At 39.5% G+C, this 18587-nt stretch overlaps 1 protein-coding gene and 1 pseudogene across 1 annotated transcript in view; both read left to right on the top strand.

The window, feature by feature from the left end:
* The window catches only part of SPTLC2 (serine palmitoyltransferase long chain base subunit 2), a 97167-nt gene that overhangs the window by 57667 nt on the left and 20913 nt on the right, over nucleotides 1-18587 (top strand). The gene's annotated exons all lie outside the window — the stretch shown is intronic.
* Nucleotides 12454-16582, top strand: LOC103673471 (annotated as a pseudogene).

The following is an 18587-nucleotide window of genomic DNA, read 5'->3' on the forward strand; positions in this document are numbered from 1 at the left end:
TTTTCCAGAAAACTGCACTTCTTGTACTTACTAATTTTGAAAGAACTGGGCCTATGTAGGCGCCTATTGGTGTAGGAGAAAAAAGGAATACCTTGGGCAGATTGAGGTTTAATTAAAATTAGTTTTGGCTCATTTGAATTAATTCCTATAATAGACTTGTTAATGAAGTGTTAAATGATCATCTTGAGAATCCCAGGAACTGTCAAAAGTTGATGTAGGAGAACTGAGAAACTTAAAAAAAAAAAAAAAATTCCAAGAGTCCCATGCTAAGAAGGCAGAACTGTTAAAGAAAACAATCTTTGGGGGTTGGGGGCACAGGGATAATTTCCTGCTTCTCCGCAGGAGGCTGACGGCTTTTCCATCCACTTGTTCTGTTTGGTGGACGGGCTGAGCCTGGGCACCCCTCTCCCAAGTCCGGTGCTTTCTGAGCCCAGGACTGTTTGGGTCCACTTTTTTCTTTATTACTATTTATCTGCTTTTACTTAGTTTGTTTATTTCACTATTAGGAATTCATGTACATATGGGGCGCCTGGGTGGCTCAGTCGTTAAGCGTCTGCCTTCAGCTCAGGGCATGATCCCAGTGTTCTGGGATCGAGCCCCGCATCGGGTTCCTATGCTGGGAGCCTGCTTCTTTCTCTCCCACTCCCCCTGCTTGTGTTCCCTGTCTCGCTGGCTGTCTCTCTCTCTGTCAAATAAATAAATAAAATCTTAAAAGAAAAAAAGGAAATTCATATAAATAAAAATCAAGTTTTCTAATAAAAAGTTTTCTTCTTACTTACATTTTACAGTTTAACAGTGTATCTGACACCGAGAGTCAGACTAGATTACTTTATAACTGACTGCCTAGGATGCTGTTAAAAAAATACTGAATTCCACATTTATAAAACATTTATCAAGCATCTACTCTCTATCCTGTGGTGGGTTTGCGGTTGAGCAGTGCAGGGTTGAACAATACATCTACCTTTGAAAAAACGTACAGTCTAGTAGTAAGGATAGGATTCCAGAGAAGGGCTCGGCTCAGAGGCACAGGCAAATTCTTCCTTTGTTCAGCTTCCCCCTTTCTCCCGGTTCTTCCTTCTGTCTTTTCTCCGAAAAGCTCCTTCTCTCTGCTCCCCCCACCAAACTCTTAAACTTCCTTAAAACCAGCTCATTATTTGAAGCAAACTCAGGTCTTATTAATCTTACTACGTTCCTTATCAATCTTTCTAAGTGGATTTTTTTCTATAGAAGCTTATCACTCTAGTAAATTACCAGAAGGAAAAGAAAGATTTTCCTTTTGTAAATTAGCTTCGTCATTATCTAGCCCAAAGCGCTTTTTAACCAGTGGCTTAAGCTTTCTAAAATCAGCAAGCAATATGACCGCTTTATCAGTGGTGGAGAAATTTGCGGCCTCAGATGGTTCAAGTTTTCTCAATATCTTGTCTCTGAATAGAAAGAACGTGCCTTCTGGAACTCCGTCCTCTTCTTCTGAAGTTGCATTAATGATATTTAACATTTTATTAAAACAGACCTTTATAACCTCTTTCTAATTTTCTGATTTTTGGTCTGCTCATTTTCCAAAACACAGCTAAATTTAGTTGTGAGTAATCAGCCGTACAAATGAAAACCCTGTGGGGGCATTTACCTATCTGTTCCCTCTGATAACACTTTTAGTCTCCATCTCTGCTTCAGAAATTTGTTCAGAATACTCAAGAGCTTCTGTTGCGCTGGGGGTGGGGGTGGGGTTCTGCTTTTTCTTCCACTCCCAATCTCTTTCTTCCAAATCCAAATGCTAATAAAAGTTTCTCACCACAAGAGCGGTCTCTCCTTTTGTGTCTTGTTTCAGAGTTTGTTTGAAGCTAGCTGTTAAGATGCCCACAGGCAGCAGGCCTGGGAGCTAACCTTTGAACAAATGTAGACTTGTTCATTTAGTAGAATATTGTATTTAATACAAAATGTAAATAAGGAGTTTGAGGTTGTTCCCCTAGGACAGGAAAGGAGCCCTGTACTAGGTGTCCCTCATTTTGGAGATTTAGTAAGACGATATAAGGAAACTAATTGTTAATTAAAGTACTGTAAGACAAGAGTTGTTTGTTTTTTAAGATTGAAGTGGGTGAATTACCTTAGTTTTATTTCGTAATCAAATTTATTTTAAAGATTTTCCCCTCACAATTTGATTTATTCAGTTACTGTTTAGCTGAGACTTCTGACCATTACTTCAACCTATTCTTCTTATGACTTGTAATTTGTGAACCTTGTAATCCAGGCTCTGTTTTGTTTGAAGAATAACTTTCTAAACCTTAAGATGATTAGGAGTGTTTTTTTCCCCCAGAATTATTTTGGAGGACCTTGTCTAGGAGACTTGACCCTAGTTTTTCATCAACTTTGCCATTTATTGCTACAAGAATACTTAATATGTATAAACAAGTGAGAAGATATATGGACTCTGTACTCAACTAAGAACCAGATACCCTCTGAAGCCTTGCCAGATTTGAGAGCTTTCTGAAGAGGAATTGATAAAAAAAAAAAAAAAAAGTCATCTGTGGTTTTTCTGATTCTCTAAATACTTTACTCTGCCTGCCATCTCATTTGGTGGTGGAGCCAGGTTCAGAAGGACCTCATTCAGGTGTACTTTTGTGAGCCTCTGTTCTCAGACTTTGTCCATGGACCACGTTGCATCAGAGGCAAAGTTAGTGTGGTGGTTCCTGACCTTGCTTACACAGAGGAAATCTTCAAAATTAGTCATATTGCTGATGTCAGGGCCCCTTGCAGACCCTGAATTTCTGGGGTGTGAGGCCCCTGCAGGGTGTTAGTGAAAAGCACCCCAGATCTTAATGTGTAGCCAGGGTTGAGTACCATTGTTGAAGAGCTTGTTAGAAATGAGGATTCTAGTCCACTCTACCAAACCAGGGAGTCTTGGTGGACAAGGTCCTAGAATGTGCATTTTTAAGAAAACCTCAGTTAAAAATGCAAACTAATTTTTAAGGGATTTAAGGGCTATCTTTTTGTTTGTTTGTTTGTTTGAGCTTGTTTACACCAAAGAGAACCAAGAGCAGCTCTACTGAGAAGTGGTAACTTGGGAAGGGAAGAGAATTGAAAGTCCAGAGATAGGGTCTTTTTCTTTTGAAAGAAAATAAGGGACATGTTGCTTTGTGGAACAGGAGCTTGGTGGTAAAACTGAGTTGCCTGTTTTCATCGTTTTTTGAAATCTGGATGCCTTAAGGCTTTCTTCCAGAGAGCTGATGGTCCTTGCAGAATGATCAGTGGCATGGGTGGAGAAGTCAGAAACCAGTTAGGAAGGAAGGAAGAGAACTAAGAATTCAGAGACCCACGATCAACTCTTTAAGTCTCATTGCATTTATTTTTGTTTCACTTTTTTTTAATGGCCTATTAATTCAGAATCAAATTTTTTAGTATATAACCTACAGATGGTCTTGCCTGCTATAAACTTTAAAAAGTTCCATACTGGTTAGCCTGTGAAACATCATGGCCTTGTCTTCCACCGCTGCAACTACAGGTTAATTCTGGCCTTGCCTTTAGTAGCCCTTGCCTGATTTGCTGACCCTCCTCATCTGAAGGTGGGTGCTTGAGTGCAGTACACAGATTTCCTCATCCCTGTAGTTTGTTCTAAAAGCAGCTTGTTGTGTGTTCCAGCCCCAAAGGACAGTAGGATAGTCTTTGGACAAATGAAGACTTTCTGTCCTGACAGTGAGGTGGCACCCTTTAAAACTCAGTTCCTTGGGGCGCCTGGGTGGCTCAGTGGGTTAAGCGCCTGCCTTCGGCTCAGGTGGTGATCCCAGGACCCTGGGATGGAGCCCCGTGCCTCCGGCTCCCTGCTTGGAAGGGAGTCTGGTTTTGCCTCTCCCTCTGCCCCTCCCCTCTGCTCATGCACACGTGCTCTCTCTTGCGCTCTTTCTCTCTTTCACTCTTGCTCTCAAATAAATAAAGTCTTTAAAAAAATAAGTAAAACTCAGTTCCTTAATTTTTCGAAGGCACTTGGCCTCCTTTCTTCCTTTTGTTTAGGGTTCTCTTGTTTCTGGCTGTGCGGTAGCAACCATTCTTTGAAACTCTTGAACAACTTTAAGCCTTGGCCCCTGCTGCTTGGTGTGCATCCTGTGGCAGTCCTCCGGAAATCCTAGTTTTTGGACACTGAAACTAATTAAAGGATTAAGCTACGACTAGCGAGAGGGTGATAAACAGTGCTTGAGAGGGTCACTTACTGTTTAGTGCGTCGTGTTAGCAAAAACGGCTCTAGTTGCAGATGAGAGAAATAGCAGTAGTAATATGGGAGAGTAGAGTCAGATACTTGGCCAAGTTCTTGTAAGGAGACAAAGCACCGAAGTCGGCTTTGGAACAGTGTCCCTAGGGGAGGGAGAGACAGGCTGTCTGCTTTGATGTTCATTAGCTTGACAATTGCCTGAGCTGAGCGCTTTATTTGTTGCCAGTCTAGCAAAATAGGGGCTGCTTCTAGGAGATGGTGAACCTAGCTTCTACTCAATTTTGCTTCAGTGTTTAACAAAGTTACAGAACTCTCGCTTTCTGGAAGTCCCTTATAAATATCCCTTTTACAAGGCTGTTCACTGGACCACGAAAATAGCTTGTGAAGAGTGGGTCGGGGGTACATTTATTTTCCTATTCCTTGGGTCTCTTAAAGACCTTAAAACAAAGATTTTCTAGTGCAATTTAGTTGGTACTTAAGGGGAACATGTTATTCAAATCAGTCTACCCTGCCTTCTAGCTAATATTTCTTTTATTTTTGTTTTAGGTAACATTTCTGGATAGGATACTTTATCCTTCTTTCTCTGAAATCATGTGAAAACGTGAACTCAAATTCACATTCCTCCACGGTGTGGTGTGTTGGAATAGCTTCGCTAATGTTTTCTTTATATCCCATGCCCTCCTCTCTCTCCCGCCCTTACTTCCTTCTCTAGTCCTATTTAGTACTTGAAGATATTTTTAGGTATAGTGATCTTAATTTCTAATCTACAGGTTGAAATTCTGCAGCTGTTTATATAGAAGTTAAAGAACAAAGGAGGACCTTTAATGATGGTTGATTTGTGTGTTTAGGCATTCTTTTGTTCCTCTCTCTCCTTTCCAGTAAGCTATGAGATCCTGCTCTTCCCAGTACATCCTGACTGGGTACTTGTGGCAGATGTACAATTTTTTGATCTAGAAAGTGCTCTGAGGAGTGGAAAGTGTTGTCTGCCGCCTTCTCCACCCACTTTAGAGCTGTCCATAGAAGGTGACCAGCCTCTACACTAAGGTATCATCTAAATGTGAAAAAATAAAAATAATAATATGAGTGGAAGTTACTTCATGGTTTAACCTTGTTAATTATCAGTATATTTCTGTTGGCATGGTAATCAACTTTGGTACTTATGTACTTATAAGATTCATAAGATAAGCAAAAGTTACCAAATTTTTAATAAGTACCAAGTGTTTGCCTCTACTCGTAGAAAGGTTTTCTTTTCTCCATTAATGGATCTTTACCTTTACTGCACTTATTCAGTTTTTAATTATTTAGCATACCCTGTTCTTGGAGGAATGTACAGAGTGTATGGCTACAAGATTTTTGGTCTAAGATACTTGCTGCTGTATATGATTTGAGTAATGTGTACCATTCAGTGATTCCTAAACAACACCCCATCAGTGACAGAGTGGGGTCTTCCCTGGAGACCTAGAGTGCTATTTTTTGCCATTGATGAAGAGTAAAGGAAGTACGTAGCCGTTTTGTGTGTTCGGTATGGGAAGGGGGTTCTTATCTCTTCTTTATAACCAAAACTGTTTAAATGAAGTACAGTAATTATATGGGTTAGCCCTCTAATTCTGTGCTTATTCTTCAAACATTAATAGTGGGTTAACTAACTGGCTTTAATAGCAGTTAGAGATTATTTTTAATGTGTAAGTAAAAGTGTGGCCATTGTTCCAAGAAAACGTTCTATTAAGTATCATCTGAGTCCCATTGGGCTTGGGATAACTTGGTCAGAAGAATAGATGGCTATTTCTTGGACAGCATCCTAAGCTTTCTGAGATATCAGAGTTGCAGTCATCATCATAAAGCATTTGCTGGACTTTTCCTATTTGGTGTTTTTATAGAGAGGAAGAAGGAGAGTGGAAAAGAGATATTATAAGAAATTGGCTCACATAGTTAAGGAGGCTTACAAGTCTCAAGATCTGCATTTGGCAAGCTGGAGACCCAAAGAGCTGATATAATTCTAGTCTAAATGCCATTCGTCTTGGGACCCAGGAAGAGCTGGGTCAGTTCAAGTCTGAAGGCAGAAAAAACTTAATGCGCCAGCATGACAGGCAGGAGGAATTCCTTCTTATTTGGAAGGGACTATTTGTTCTTTTGAGGCCTTCAAACAATTGGATGAAGCCCACACACACTAGGGAGGACAATCCTTTTTTTCTTTTTTTTTTAAAGATTTATTTATTTATGTATTTTAGAGAGATCGGGGGAGGAGGGCATAGGAAGAGAGGATCTTAAGCAGATCCTGCACTGAGCGCAGAGCCTGACTCGGGGCTCAAATCTCACAACCCTAGATCACAACCTGAGTTGAAACCCCAAGAGTCGGATGCTTAACCAACTGTGCCGCTCAGGTGCCCGCGGAGGACAATGTTTACTCAGTTTTACTCAGTCCACTAAGTCAAATGTTAATCTCATCCCATACGTCCTCACTATCTGGTTGCTGTGGCCCAGTCAAGTTGACACATAAAACTAGCCATCACAGTGTTCTCAGTGGATTAGTCCACTTTTTTGAATACTAAAATTTGCCAGTAGTTTTCCGTGTTCAGTAGAAGTGAATAAACTGTGTTCTAGGCCTGTCAGTTTTTTTCCTCCTCCATATTGTACTTGGCTGTGAAGACCAGCTTTGGGTTCTAAACTCTGGTGCTCTTCAATGTAAACAGTTTTTATATTATTAAGTTAGTTAACCTTATATTTTAGTTTCTATTTGTTAGTTGATTTTTAGTTGGTACCGTTGATGAAGTTTATACCCGGGGCAATTTGCTAGAAAGTAGCTCATCAATAACATGAATGGATATATGCAGCTCAGGGATCAGTCTTAAAGATCCCAAATGCAGGATTTTTCATACCAATTTAAGTGTATTCATCTATTCATTCATTCTTTGTTTGGTTTATAAAACTAATACATGCTTATTTTCAACACTCAAATATTACAGATATGTCACAGAAAGTACAGTACCTGCGATTTTATGTCCTTGGATAACTCATGTTGATTGTTTGGCATATAGTCCGCAGATTTATTACTGTTACTCCTTTTTAGCAGTAGCATATATAAGTAACACCACTTGATTAGCAGAGTTCGACTGGTAGTTACGGGAGGGAGGAAAATGAGAATACTTAACGAACTTTTTAGCAGTTACTGGGGACAGTTTTGTTCTAGGGTTGTTAGACTCCGTAATTTTGGCAGGAAAAAAAACCGGATGAGTCCTACTAGGATACCTGCCCTACCCGCTGTGTTTAATAGTGCTTAAGAATAACAAAAGAGAAGGAAATCACATTGTGACAGGGCTGTCAGCTTGTGAATTCTCTGTAAATGGGGACACTAATAATGCCATGTGATCATAACCAAGTTGACTTGAATGTCAGAATCTTGTCATCATGGTAAGTGAAGTGTTCCATATTGTTCCAGCATTCCATGTGCAGACCTTCATCTGATAGCACCCCATATAAGGCTAATGTATTACAATGTTAATTCTCTCTGAAGTATTAAAAAAATGAAACAAAATAAGCCATTCTGTTACTGTTCGTGTTAATTCCTCCGCATAGTTTAAGAGTTGGTGAGAGTTGAGTCTAGCCCATTGCCCTCCTCAGCTTTAGACCAGTGAGAATTGCCCTGTGCCCCAGCAGAACACAGATAACTCTTGGGCAAGAGGCTCTTTCTCTTTCTCTTGACTTGAGCATTGATGGTGTCTTTTTCTGTTTTGTGTTTGTGTTCTGACAAACAGTTTTGATGTATATGTAATGGCCAACAAATGTGTGCAAGTGATAGGGCTATCACACAAGTAAGGAATGAATTATGCCAGCTGTTCAAATGCACATTTCATGACTTCCAGAGGTTTCTTGAAGGCAGTGGTTGAGAACTCAGCTAGTAATGATCAGCAAGAAATAGAATTAGTTAGTGAAGGTCTTTGATACTGTGTAAAGCATCACAGATGTCACTGCAGCCTGGGAGTATTGACCAGTGATTGTGAGGATAGTAGAAGAAGCAGTGGAATTGCCAGAAACCTGCCATATTGCGGAGGAGAAGCAGTCACCTCTGTACCTGTCTGAAAGTACATCTCCTCCATGGGATTATGCTGGAACACATTTGCTTAGGGGTTATGTTATGTCCAGATCACACAGTCTCTATACCTAGATTTTTTGCATTTCTAAGCTCAAAACAGTAATTGAAATGAAAATAGGCCATGATAAGGCATTGCCTGGGAAAAGTTACTTTTGACAGATGAATGTGCTGCTTTGGGTTGAACTTGTTTGTTCTGTATATTTAAAATGATTGCAAACAGACCTGCTTAGTTAATTTTTGCTTATTCTTGGATTTTGCATGTTTCATGTATTTTTGGTTCTGCAAACAGATTATGCACATTTGTCATTCTAATCCACCTCTTCAACCAAAAGTGTGTCATTTCCCCTAAATATGTGTTAGTCTTTTCCCCTCTTGGCGGAACTGCCGTATGTGGACTTAACGCCAAAATTTAATGTTGGCAATAAGGTAAGTCTGCTTTTAAGATACCAAAATATATTTCAGGGGCGCCTGGGTGGCTCAGTCAGTTAAGCATCTGCCTTCGGCTCAGGTCATGATCTCGGGGTCCTGGGAAAGAGCCCCACGGCAGGCCCCCTGCTCACTGGGGGGTCTGCTTCTCCCTTTGCCCCTCTCCACTCCTCATGGCTCATGCTCTCTCTCTCTCTCTCAAATAAATAAAAATCTTTAAAAAATTAAAAAATAAAATATAAAATATATTTCAAATTCAAATGGAGACTTTCTTGGTTATCTGAGCACCACTGCTACTGTACCTCACTCTTCCCGCATCTGCACAGTTAATTGAGAAGATGTTGTTAATTTTATTAGCAGATAAGAGCTGTGTCTGTTACATTTTTATCTCTTTTAGTCTTTTTAAGGCATATTATTCCTTTAATTGATACCTGATCTTTAACACATCCAGAGAGAACTTCTTACTGCCTCCTCTATTTGGTTTTGGCTTTTTTTTTGTTTTATTAGTTTAAAACACGATAAGATTTCATTCACTCAGCAATCACTTTTTGACTACTTACCGTGTGCCAGAAATGAAAAATGACATAGTACCTTCAAAAACTTAAGGCAAAACATTCAGTTTTTTGAATTCTAAAAATAAGCAACATTTTCCTAGTATTTCTTAATACCTCCTAACCCCTTCTGTGTTTTATTTTACTAATTTTTATTCTGTCCTTTTTGGTGTCTGATTAGGTTGTGGAGTTAGAATAGTTAGTTGGCTTGCTTTTTTTTCTCTTTTTGCTCAAGATCTTTAGTACCTCCTTGGAAGACAAAGTATATACACTCATCTATTCCTGGCTTTTTTCCAATTTGAAGAAAGAAGAATAAGGCCTTAAAATATTATTATAGGTAAAATAATAAAAATAATAAATTCTTACATATATAAACATAAAATAATTGAAATAATGAGTTTTTAAACACCATGTACAAGGCATTTTATTCAGCACTTTCCATTATTAATTGATTTAATCCTTAAAACAACCTTACAAAGTGGGTGAAATCATCATTGTCATTAATCAATTCCATTTTGCAGATGAGGAAACTGGGCTCAGAGAGGTTAAGTGACCTAGCCACAACTTTACAGCTAGTGGATACTGGAGCCAGAACATAAAACCAGATAGTCTGACCTCAGAGGTGTACCCCGCCGAAGAGCCAAACCAAAGCTCAGGAGTGAAATTTAGGAAGACAGTGGAGTTGTTAGTTCCTGTCTTTCTCAGAACTCCTTTTACTGCTTTGATGTCTTACTTCAAAATGGCTGTCCGATGTTTTCAGGCTTTAACATGTCAGCACATGCAACTCTGTATGCCTGTTCCAAATTAGGGGAAAGAATCTGTTTAGTGCAGGTAGAGACCAGGTTCCATCCCTGTTATGATGAGGAGTGGTTTTCAGAAAACGAGCATCTCCTTGCCATCTTGAATACTTCAAATGCATGGGTAATTTACCTCATCTGGATGATAATTAATGGGTGATGTGATGGCAGAGATAAGGGAACACTGGCTAAAACTAGCTTTGGAAAGTCGATAGTATGGTAGAGGATGTAATATATGAGACGTATTTACAAATTGTAGTGTTGTGTGTTTAAATGTTGGAAATGGCAGCTGTGTCCTGTGTTATGTGTGAAGAGTATGATAAGGGATTAAAAAGTGGAGAACTAGAAAGAGTGAGGGGAAACAAGAGGATCCTTTATTTCATCTTTGAAAGCTAAGCTAGAGGGTCAGATTGTGTAATGCTGTGGAAGATATAAATGGCATAATTTTAAGGGAAAAAATACACGAATGGAGGGAAGTAATAATAGTGAACGTGTTATTGTGTTTACTGTGTAGTGAGCACTGCTTCACGTTTGTAAATAAATTCTCAGAACAAGTAATTAGACATAATTCTCCTTCTTTTATAAAATGCGGCAGCAGAGAGGTCAAGTTGCTTACCCGACGTCACAGAGTTACTAAGTGGTAGAGCCAGAATTTGAACCTGGATGTCCAGGTTCAAATGTCAGAATGCTTTTTGTGTATGAGATATTATTATTTGCCTTAGTGTAATTGAATATAGGTAATTCTGCTATGGAATCCAAATTAGTTTGAACATATAAAAGAGGGTATCCATTTTCTCAGAATATTCCAAGTTGAATATTTGTATATTCTTGGGGGAAGTCCTGGGGGGGGGAAACTGTATTTGTCCTCAGAGTTTGCAGTTCATTTTGAGGACAGGAGACCACACATGAAAGGTGTAAGAACAGAAACAGAAACTTATAAAAAGAGCACATTAATGACGTACAGAGTAATTTTTGCCCCCCAAAATTAAAAAAAAAACATTGAGTTGCATATTTTAAATGGGTGAACTGTATAGCATGAATTATATTTTATTTATTTATTTATTTATTTATTTTTAGATTTTATTTATTTATTCGACAGAGATAGAGACAGCCAGCGAGAGAGGGAACACAAGCAGGGGGAGTGGGAGAGGAAGAAGCAGGCTCATAGCGGAGGAGCCTGATGTGGGGCTCGATCCCATAACGCCGGGATCATGCCCTGAGCCAAAGGCAGACGCTTAACCGCTGTGCCACCCAGGCGCCCCAGAATGAATTATATTTTATTAAAAAAAAACCCTGACCTTTAGTGAGTGAACATTGTGGTAAAATATACATAACATAAAAGTTAACATTTTAACAAATTTGAGGTCTACAATTCATTGGCTTTAAGTACATTTTACAGCATTGTGCAACCAATCCCACTGTCCATTTCCAGAATGTTCTCATCGTTCCAAATAGTAATTAACTTTTAATATGCCAGCCCAAGTTTGGAAGGAGTAGTCTTAATCTACTTGATTTTAAACTTTTTAGACTTTAAAAATACTTGCTCTTCCCAAATTGAGTTTTGTTTCTCTGAAGTTTTTAGCCTTTTCCATTTGTTTCCCCTAAAATGTGCTTTTTCTTTTGTGTTCCCTCAGATAATGGCATCACTATTTATGAAGTTGTCCAAACAAGAAATCATTATTATATTTTCTGTTTCTCTGTTCCATATATTTAATCACGAGAGCCTGTAGATTGTGCCTCCCTAATATCTTTGAACCTGTCTCCTACTCTGTATCCCCACTGTGACAGACTGAGTCTGTCTACTTTCACACGTATTTAATAGTCAGTCATAGAGGGATCAGTAGAGAAAAAATGATCCAGAAGAATTAAGATAAAAAAACAATGCTGAAAATTAGGAATAGGAGACCTCCATGCAGAAAGTTCCAGTGCAGTGTGATGACTCTCGAGCATCTGAGCACTCCAGTCCACGTTGGTCTCCTTCCTACCCAAGATTCATTCATTCATTCATTCATTCATTCATTCATTCATTCATTCATTATTCTGTATCTACTCTGCACTTTAACGATTTGTAACACTTCTGTCTACCTTCAAAATATGTCCCCCATTCACTTTTCATACCTATTGCTGCCACCCTAGTCGGAGCCACGGTCTCCCATCCCCTCTCTGCTTCTGTCCTCACCTCTGTTTAAATGCAGCGCTCAGGGTGATCCTGTGGAAACATAGGAGATCTTATCAATCTTCTTTTTAAGAACTCTCCCAGGGACACTCCTCCTTCTCAAAGTCAGAGTCTGAGTCAGAGCCTTTCGTACAGTGAAGACTACGAGTCCCTTGTGATCTGGCCCCTATGGACGTTCTGTATCGCACACCCCCTTGACTGGCTCAGTTCCAACCATGCTGGTTCACTCCTCCCTAGAAAATGCCGGGGATGCTTTTGCTTCTGGGCCTTGGCGCTTCATGGAGATAGTGTTTGGCTCATCCAGCTCAGTTCTCAAACGTCACTTGAGTGAGGTACTTACTTTTTGTTGTCCATCTCCCACATCGGAATGCATGCTTCTTGCAGGCAGTTTTGCCTCTTAGTCCATTCAGTATATCCAGGGCCTGGATGTCTGGCACACACTGGGTGGACGGATGCACAGGACGTATTTGTTTAATGTCTGTTTGCCTAGCACATAATACATTCTTCCCTTTCTGTGTAGTCGTCTTCTGGTGAGATTTTTGTCTTTGGTGTAAAGACTGTGATGCTACTTTTCTATCTCCTGTGTTTCTATGCTAAAATAAATGAAATCTTTATTCTTTCTTTTCATGTACTAGATTTGTTTTTTTAGCAGTTTTATGTCTTAAAGTTAGATAAGGCTTCAAAAAAATGTTAGTAGTCCCCAAATTCAACTTCTTTAGGTGTCTACTTTTATTTCTTTAAGAAATCCTGAAGCAGGGGCGCCTGGGTAGTGCAGTTGTTAAGCGTCTGCCTTTGGCTCAGGGCGTGATCCCGGCGTTCCGGGATAGAGTCCACATCGGGCTCCTCCGCTGGGAGCCTGCTTCTTCCTCTCCCACTCCCCCTGCTTGTGTTCCCTCTCTCTTTGGCTGTCTCTCTGTCACATAAATAAATAAAATCTTTAAAAAAAAAAAATCCTGAAGCAGGCCGTTGTGGGGGAGTAGGCAGGATGAGGAGGGGCTGATGAGCTCAGCGGCAGGTTTGCTGGGATCACTGAGATCAGTGGCCTGTGGCAGTTGGTGGGGGCGGGGGTGGTGAGAGGTGGGCAGAGCCTGAGGTAGCAGGCGACCCCGGGGTCTTCACTGAACTCAAAGGATTTGGTCACCAAGGAGCCCAAATAGAAGAAATACGGAGTTTAGAGCCTGAGAATTTTGAAACGTTAAAGCCAGTTGATGGGTTAATTTTTCTTTTCAAGTGGCAGCCAGGAGAAGAACCAGCAGGCTCTGTAGTTCAGGACTCCAGACTTGACATATTTTTTGCCAAGCAGGTAATTAATAATGCTTGTGCTACTCAAGCCATAGTAAGTGTGTTATTGAACTGTACCCATCAAGATGTCATTTAGGAGAGACATTATCAGAGTTTAAAGAATTTTCACAAAGTTTTGATGCAGCTATGAAAAGGTTTGGCACTCAGCAGATCAGATGTGATTCGACACGTACACAACAGTTTTGCCAGACAGCAGATGTTTGAATTTGCTGCAAAGACATCAGCAAAAGAAGAAGATGCTTTTCACTTCGTCAGTTATATTTCTATAAACGGAAGATTGTATGAATTAGGTGGATTAAGAGAAGGACCGATTGCTTTCTGTGCATGCGATTAGGATGACTGGATCAGCACCGTGAGGCCAGTCATAGAAAAAAAAGATACCAAAGTACAGTGACAGTGAGATTCAGTTTAACTTAAAGGCCGTTGTGTCTGATAGAAAAATGATGTATGAAGAGAAGATAGCAGAGTTACAAAGACAACTTGCTGAGGAACCCATGGATACAGATCAGGGTAATAATATGTTAAATGCTATTCAGTTAGAGGTTACCAAAAATCAGATGCTTATTGAAGAAGAAATACAGAAACTAAAAAGATTTGAAAATATCAGAAGGAAGCATAATTATCTGCCTTCCATTATGGAATCTTTAAAGACTCCAGCAGAACCCCAGCAGTTAGCACCACGAGCAGAAGAGGCAAAAGGAAAACAGAAGGCCAAGAAAGCACAGGAAACCAAGAAGATGCTTTGGGATGTGTACACATTTCTGCTTCTGCATTTATGTCATGGAAACCATTAAGTGTAAAGAACTTAGAGGGGCGCCTGGGTGGCTCAGTCGGTTAAGCATCTGCCTTCGGCTCAGGTCAGGATCCCAGGACCCTGGGATCGAGCCCCACATTGGGCTCCCTGCTCAGTGGACAGCCTGCTTCTCTCTCCCTCTGCCCCTACCCCTTCTCAAATAAATAAGATCTAAAAAAAAAAAAAAAAAAAAAACTTTGAGCAACATCCTAATTGACTCTGCACGTTTGGCAATAGTACTAGTTTGTCTTGTCTTTGATGCATGGATTCTTTCCATACCTGCATCATGTGCGTGAACTGCATATTCAATAAAAGTGATGTTCAGAGTGTTGGTCCGGGGCGCTTGGGTGGCTCAGTCCGTTAAGTGGCTGCCTTCGGCTCCTGTGTGATCCCAGGGTCCTGGAATCCAACCCCTCTGGGGGCTCCCTGCTCAGCGGGAAGTCTGCTTCTCCCTCTTCCTCTGCCCTTACCCCTGCTCATGCTGGCTCGCGCTCTCTCAAATAAAAAAATAAAATCTTAAAAAAAAAAAAAAGTGCTGTCCAGTTCCATTATTTGACATTGGATCTGAGAACTTCTGTTGGTTCCCTGAATGTGTACTATCATAATGAACTTAGAAATGGCATAGATGATATTCTCTACCTGTAATTGTTACAATTAATCTCTCGATCTTTTAGCTCAGTTACGTGCTTAAATTTTATAAATGTCGGATCTTGATTAAACTGGATCTGTGTTTCTCCTCATCATCAATGGAAAAAAAAATCCGTATTTGTCTTTGATATCTAAACATTTTGAGGATTTTGAAACTGAGCTTTATCTTGAGGAAGTATGGTTTTAATGCAGCTCATTTGAAAGACGCAAGTATAGTTTTTAGTGATTTTCACTGCTGCCAGTAGAAAAAGTAATAAACATCCCAATTTTATTTTAGTAGACTTAAAAAAAAAATCCTAAAGTATATTCACAACTACTTATATGCACAGTTAATTTTAACTCTTACTTGGTGAACTTAGATGAAATAGTTCATCATTTATATGGAGTAAGTAATATGGTGTGAAACAAACTTACGTGTTCTATTCAGACTTTTGTAGATGTACATATTAAAAAAAAATAAGTAGCAGTTTTAATGGGGATTCAACATTCAGTTGTTTTCCTTCAGACTGCTGAAAACCCCAGAGACTTAAGAATATTTTTTATTACTGCTGGTTATCAAATCTAAATGTTCACTTGCCAACCCACTTCCTCTTTCTTGGAAGAAGTAAAAGTTATTTTTAGAACTCTGATTTCCTGATTAAGTGGAGTCAGGAATCCCAGTAATTCTCCCTATTAAAGGATATGCTTGCACATGTAAGGAATGTTCTGTTTACCTAGGGTTTATTTAGTTCGGGAATATCTTAAGTCCTGGGACAAGTCCAGCCTTCCCTAAATTGTCTGTCTGAATCTACTCCCTCTGCTCAGCTTTACCCCTTTTAAAATGGAAGTCAAACCTTTACTTTCCAGAAGAACCCATCCTTTTCTTCTGATTTTCAAAAGCATTAGTCCTAAGAAATTAATATTTTGCCAACATTACCGTATTTGATGGTCAGATTTTCAGATTTGAGTCTGTCTTAGAAAGCACAGTCTCAAGAGAACCTGTTTTTTTGTGCGTTGATGGTAATATGCTCACCCGCAGACATTTAAGCTTTTTTAATCCCAGATTGACCTCTCCGGCAAACCCTTGTTCCTGCTGCAGTCTTTACAGTAGCATCATTTTAACTTGTTCTCTGCTGAGTAGTTCTGTGCCCCATCACACGCTGATAATTCCAATTACAAGGCCCGTAGCTCTCCTAAGAGACAGCGGGAACCAGTAAGCAGTGGGAACCAGGCTTGTTAGCAATACTTTGTGCCAGCCTTTCCTCAGTTTCTCCCTCTTGCAAAGTATGTGGAAGAAAAACCTAATACTAAAACATCTAGGGGAAAATGGCTTTTTGAGAATGAAAGCAGATGCACAGGTGGAAAATATTTTTATGGCTGATATTGTCTGATTTGTGCCTTTATTCATATGATCATTTAAAGAGAGAAAGGAGGAAAGAAAGGAAGGGCCAGCCCCTTTATGCTTTTATTTCCTGCCTCCAGGCAAGGGCTTTAACTCAGTAAGTACTGTTTTCATAACACTTCCTCTGTCTTAGAAATTCCTGGAACACCCAACACCAAAAATTTCAATATTTTTCCAGGTTTGTCTTAAATAACAAAGGCTGGCAGGAGAATGCCTGAGACCACCCCGTAATATCTAGATGGTTCTGTTTGATTTTGTTTTTTAAGTAAAAGGGTGATTTTTTTAAAAGGGTGATTATTAAATAGTAGTTAGATATATTTAAGATTATAAATTGAGGGATCAGAAATGTAATCTCATTTCATTTTTTTAAACTTCATTTGATTTTCCAAGTATTTGAATGTTTATTTTTACTTTTATTTAAGTATTAACATTCATACAATAACATGCACAAATCTTAGGCATACAGTTCAGTGAATAGACACCTGTCTAACCACCACCCAGATCACAAGACAGAACATTTCCAGTTTCCCAGAAGGCTATCTTGTGCCTCTTCCCAGTCTCCATTCCTCCTTGCTAGAGATAATTTTGACACTATTTTGACTTCTATCACTGTATATTAGTTTTGCCTGTTCTTGAACTTCATATAAATGGAGTCATACATACAATACATATAACCACTCTTTTGAAGCTGGTATATGTTATTCATCATTATGTATTTTGAGATTTATCTTCATGTTTGGGTGGAACAATATAGTTCATCTGCGTTGCTGCCTAGTATCAAACAATAAATATTGTTAGAATTATTACTAGTTATTCATTGTGCTGATGGACATTTTGGTTGTTTCCTGATCTGGGCAGTTAGTAAGAGTGGCACTTTTGTTTGTGTCTTTTGGTACACAATTCTGTGGGGGTGTTTGTACCTAAGAATGGACTTGCCAGGTTGCAGAATAGACGTATGCTCAGGTTCAGCATATATTGCCGTTATTACAACGTCCCAGTTCACAGTCTCACTAGCAGCATCTTGAGAGTTCCATATTCTTGTCAACACTCAGTATAACCTTTCCAACACATTTTAATACATTTAAAAACACATTTCCAGGGGGGATTAGAGATGGAAGTGGAGAAAAGAAGAAACGTTATTTATTCTTACTCAAATTAGGAACTGTATCATTTTATATTAAATGTGTTTATTCATTTCTTCTTTTGCCTTGCCTTCTCAACCCAACTCAATATTTTGACAATATTTACTACATTCTACCCAAGAAAAAAATGTATTAAAAAGGCAGGAAGAAGACCTAAGCAAGTGGAAAGATATCTGTGCTAACAGGTTGGAGGACTTAGTATTGTTAAGATGACAGTACTTCCCAAGTTGATCTATAGATTCAGCAATATCCCTGTCAAAATCCCTGCTGCCTTTTTTGTAGAAATTGGCAAGCGAATCCTAATATTCATATGGAAATGCAAGAGACCTGTAATAGTCAAACTTGAGAAAGAACAAAGTTAGAGGAGTCTTTCGTCCCAAAGCTGTAGTCAAGTATAAATACATAGACCAAGAAATACAACTGAGAGTCCAGGGGCACCAGGATGGCTCAGTCACTTGAGCAGCTGACTTTTGATTTCAGCTCAGGTCATGATCTTGGGGTCCTGGGATCGAGCCCTGCGTCAGGCTCTGTACTCAGTGGGGAGTCTGCTTGAGGATCCTCTCTCTCCCTCTGTCCCTTCTCCTGCTTGCTCACTCTCTCTAAAATAAATTTAAAAAGATATACAACTGAGATTCCAGAAGTCAACTTTTATTTATTTATTTATTTTAAAAAAGATTTTATTTATTTATTTGACACGGAGACAGCCGGCGAGAGAGGGAACACAGGCAGGGGGAGTGGGAGAGGAAGAAGCAGGCTCCCAGTGGAGGAGCCCGATGTGGGGCTCGATCCCAGGACTCCAGGATCATATCCTGAGCCAAAGGCAGACGCTTAACAACGGAGCCACCCAGGTGTCCCCAGAAGTCAACTTTTAAATATGATTAGTTGGTATTCAACAAGACAGCCCAGTGGGGAAAGAATAGTCTCTTTTAGTGGATGATTCTGAGACAACTGCATATGCACATGCAAAAAAATGAAGTTGGACCCCTACCTCCCACTGTATACAAAAATAAGTCAAAATGGATCAAAGGCCTAACTGTAAAAGCTAAATTTTATAAAACTGATATAAGAAAGCGATGTAAATCC

This window comes from Ursus maritimus, unplaced genomic scaffold (genome assembly GCF_017311325.1).
Source record: "Ursus maritimus isolate PB19 unplaced genomic scaffold, ASM1731132v1 scaffold_25, whole genome shotgun sequence".
NCBI classification, from domain to species: domain Eukaryota; kingdom Metazoa; phylum Chordata; class Mammalia; order Carnivora; family Ursidae; genus Ursus; species Ursus maritimus.